Below are 4,881 nucleotides of genomic sequence, written 5' to 3' on the forward strand. Positions count from 1 at the left end.
TGGGTCAGGTGAGATAACGATGAGCCACTGCTTTAGGTTAAGTGGCAACGTAAAGTACTTTACTATCAATATACTAAGAATGCAGAGTGTAATTATATTGTTGACAGCTAAAACAAATATTCAGGAACTTCAAATATAAATCTGAATCCCACCTCTGTCTGAGGTACATAATAACACCCCACTAAGCAGGATGATTAGAAAGTAGGTCAATACACACACACACACATAAATCAACAATCTGAATTCTACTGCTGAGAGAAAATGAGCATCCTATTTCGCATGCCTGTCCAAGCACTGATTAAATTCAAGCACTGGAATTGAGATCCTTTCATTACTGTTTACAGAGAAGATAGAGGGAGTGGCCAGCCAACTACAATTAACGTCAGTATCCTGAAGGCCCGGTCATATACTATTTGAAGACTCCTTGTGGATTGAGACCCTCTGGTCTCTCTCAAAAATGCAGACTCCACAGGCAGCATGTTCAGGGGCATAGTTTAGGTCTCCATATCTAGCCATATGATAATTTGATTCAGGGAAGCAGTAACAATAGAAACCTCTTGTTATAGAAGCTGGATACTCTAGTGAGCTGCTCCAATATTTTAAAACATTGATTAAATAATACTGCAGTGAGATGAGTCTGAACATAAATCAGCAACCCAATTGTTAACTGAATGAGCAATGGTAATAGTTGTAGTGAATTGCAAAATTCTTTCAAAAACTAAAATAGCACAAAGCAGCAGACTACCCCAAGACACTTACTGTATCCTGGTATCTTGAATATCAACCCAAGACTGCTTTTCCTTGCTGGTTCTAGTGTCCTCACTAAGCTGTACAGAGCCATGTGTTGCCCTGTTCTGTACTTGTACAAAGAGGCAGTTGTTTGACCCCTGGCACTGTCCTCGACCAGGGACTTGCCAGTTAAGCAGCTAATTTATCTGAAAGCAGCCCACTGCTGCTCCCACATGCCATCCCAATTCCATTACAGTCCCATCCCAATGAAGACATTGTATCCTGCTGTTTGTAAATAAAGAATATTCCAGTCCCTAACGTATTGTTTTCAAGCCTCCATTGCCTCAAGCAATCCCGAAAGATATCACATTTGAATTCCAGTCTGCATCTCAGAACACGGCTGTCTTATAAATTTATCTTTGAGCATAATCTTGAACATAAGAGTAGCATGTTATTATGGTCCATACCAATAACTCACTAAAAATGTCCAAACAAAATGGTTGGTTTCTGACAGGAACCATACTACTAGTTTGACTTTATAAGCCAAGCGAAGGACTACCCTTTTGTGATGCCAAATCTTAAAAGGCTTCCTTCACTTTATTGCAAATTCTTGTGGTTTATGAGATAAATCAGGCATATGTTTCGATTTCCAAAACGGCCTTATAAAATGCAAATTCTCCATTATCAGTTGTGTTAATTTGAATGATTTTAATGGTATTACTATTAATGACATACTAGCGAAATGCAAATACATATGCAGAAGTTATATTTTGATAAGTAGCCACATTTACTTCCATATACTTTCAGTTTAGAAGCTATTCCTCATGGAAGTTAAGAATTTATCTGTGGTGGTGGTGTAGATAAATCCCCTCAGTAGGATTGCAGACTGCAGACAAGTTGGAACTGAGCCATTTCAGAGCAGCTTCCAATGCTCGAGAGTGTGTTCATCCTTCAAGCTAGTCTTTGCCTTCAATACGATTACATATGTATTATTTAGCCCCTTTGACATAAATGTCTAAAAGTTACTTCACAAGAGCATTATCAGTCAGTGATTCACAAAAGAAGAGGACAGATGACCAAAAGATTTACAAAAAAACTCTGATATATTTTTAAATATTTTTAAACATTTCTGTATACTTTCTAAAACTTTTTTCAGTTTTAAAATACATTTAAACATGTTCAAAACTTGTGTAACCTTTAATAACTAGCAAACTTTGAAGTATGTATATAAACCATTAAAAGCTTTTCCAAACTTTAAAATATACAAGGAAGTATTTTGGGCATTTTAAAAAGACAAGCTAAGCAAATCAGTTTATTTTAAAAACATTTGCACTTTTTTAATAAACTTGCTTACAGCAAAGAAAATAGTTGTGCACACCCAATAACTCACTAAAAATTCCCAGATTGTTTCCATTACCAGACCACTTTTCTGAAGTCCAGCAATTAAGGAGCAGAAATTTCCTCCAATTAAATATTAGAAAGACGGATGCCGTGATTTATGGTCCCCACTCTCACAGTCTGTTCTCTTTCCCTGAAAAGATTCATAGGCTGTTCACAATCTTAGTATCTTATTTGATTCTGTGACGAGTTTCCAAACTCATATCCAATCTGTCACAAAGACTGCATATTTCCATTTCTGTAATGATGATTGACTTCACCCCATCTCAATCCATGCTTCCGAAATCCTCATCCATGCCTCTGTTACCTCCAGACATGGTGGTTTTAGTGAATTCCAGGCTGTCTCCATGTTCTAACCTCCATAAACTTAAGGTCATCCAAACCTCTGCTGCCCATATGTTAACAGAGCAAGTTCTGTTCCCTATCACTCTTGTACTTGCTGATCTAAATTGTCTCCATGTCAAGCAACAACTTGATTTTTAACATTTTTGTTCTCCACAGTTGGTGTCTGATCAGCTGTGATCTCCAGCATTTGTTGTTTTCAGTACAGATTCTAGCATCTGCAGTAATTGTTCCTTCAAGAACATCTTTTTCAATGTTAACAAATGCCATGGCAAGATTTCCACTGGAGAGTGATCTGTTTCCAACTGATAGCAACGAATGCTTGTTAAGGTTCTTGTTGACAGGTCAACTACCTCATTAATTATTCCAAATGAAGAAATTGGGAAAACCACAACATGGAAACCAGAGACAGGTTACTCCAAACTACCAGTAAGCTGGACACAGGGCACTAGTATTTCAGGGCACACACCACAGGCACCAGCCACATTCACCCCACATCCACAGACACTGGAATCTGACGTGCATCAACTTCAAAGGACCCTTATGGAGCAGGTGACATTCACTTGCACTTTTCTGCATTTCAATGCTGTACCAGCAACAACCATTGTGGGGCAACACGTTGGCTCAGTGGTTAGCATTGCTGCCTCACAGCGCCATGGACCCAAGTTCCCACCTCAGCCGACTGTCTGTGTTGAGTCTGTACATTTTCCCAGTGTCTGCGTGGGTTTTGTCTGGGTGCTCCGGTTTCCTCCCACAGTCTTAAGATGGGCAAGTTAGGTGAATTGGTCATGCTTAAATTGTCCATAGTGTTAGTCAAGGGTAAATATAGGTTGGGGAATGGGTCTGGGTGGGTTGCTCTTTGGAGGGTTGGTGTGGACTTGTTGGCCTGTAGGGAATCTAATGCTGCAGAAAAGACAATATGCAGTCAGTGTCACAGATGTAGCTAATGGACTGGACCAGGTTGGATCTCCAGGATCTTTCTGTTCACCTAGTTCTCACTCACTCTTGAGCTTACCTGGATGGTTACAACAATTTCTACTGTGAGTTGCCTTACTTTTTTCCCCACTTCAACCCCCTCAGAGAATCCAGGCTCAGATTACATACAGCAGTCTTGCTTTGCTGATTAGAATCGACACAAAGCCGGGAAGCCGGTCATAGTGGTCAGGAGGCCCCAATCAGGTCAGGGCACATAGCCTCATTGAGGATCCCAGGACAATAAGTCAAGGATGGCTTCCGATACCATCCAGATCTGCTCAGGGCAGTCAAGAGTCAGGATCCTCTCCTCATTCCAGGTGAGCAGCACACCATCTGTCCTGAATCTGTCATCCTATTGTGGGAGATTTCATCCTGGAGTGAGACAGAGGCGGGTGTAACGGAGGGTGAAAATTGGAGGATAGCTATTACTGTTGGTGCAGGTGGGGAGACTTCTCGAGCATGCGAGTGGCAGCACAAAGAACATGTAAAGTTAGTACCAACCTTCTGACACCCTGTAACATTGAGCTCCTCCAAACACGATTCTGTGTCAATCCCCGATTTTAACCACTCCACTACTGATGGCTGTTTGGTCAGCTATGTTAGTCCTAATGACTGGAGATTCACCCCCATTATATCTTCCCGCCTCTCAATCCTCTTTTAAGATGCTCATTAAAACGTACCTTTCTGTCTCATTGGCAACAGATCAGAATACCCCGTCTTTTTTAGTTATCCATGCCTGTAATGAACCTTGATTTGGAGATGCCGGTGTTGGACTGGGGTGTACAAAGTTAAAAATCACTCAATATCAGGTTATAGTCCAACAGGTTTAATTGGAAGCACACTAGCTTTCGGAGCATCGCTCCTTCATCAGGTGATTGTGGAGGGCTCGATCGTAACACAGAATTTATAGCAAAAATTTGCAGTGTGATGTAACTGAAATTATACATTGAAAAACTGATTATCTGTTAAACCTTTCATCTGTTAGAATACAGTGATAGTCTCACTTCTTTCATGGGTAAATCACAAAACACTTTTTTTAAAGTTGCATTCTCGGGTTAGCTGTTAACAATGGTGATAGCTAGACAATATGTTGAAGGTGTTAGCCCCCTGTGTTCTCTGTCTATGACCTGATGTTTAGATTGATTCTAATCTAAAAAGTGAGATAACAGAGTTTTACATAAATTCATGCAGTTTTTGAGCTCAGAGTTCTACATGAATGTATGCATTTTTTGAGCAAAGTGCAATGTAACTCTGCAAGTACAAATTCACCCCACAAAATATATGTGTGCATGTGGATCTTTGTCTGTGTGTGTGTGTGTGTGTGTCTGTCTGGGGTGGGGATTGTGACTGAGAGAAAGTGTGTGTGTGTGTGTTGTGTGCGCAGTGTCTTAAGTCTGTGAGGGGGTGCATGTGTGAGTGTGTGTGTATGTGTCTATA

The sequence above is a fragment of the Hemiscyllium ocellatum genome, chromosome 26 (assembly GCF_020745735.1).
Source record: "Hemiscyllium ocellatum isolate sHemOce1 chromosome 26, sHemOce1.pat.X.cur, whole genome shotgun sequence".
NCBI classification, from domain to species: domain Eukaryota; kingdom Metazoa; phylum Chordata; class Chondrichthyes; order Orectolobiformes; family Hemiscylliidae; genus Hemiscyllium; species Hemiscyllium ocellatum.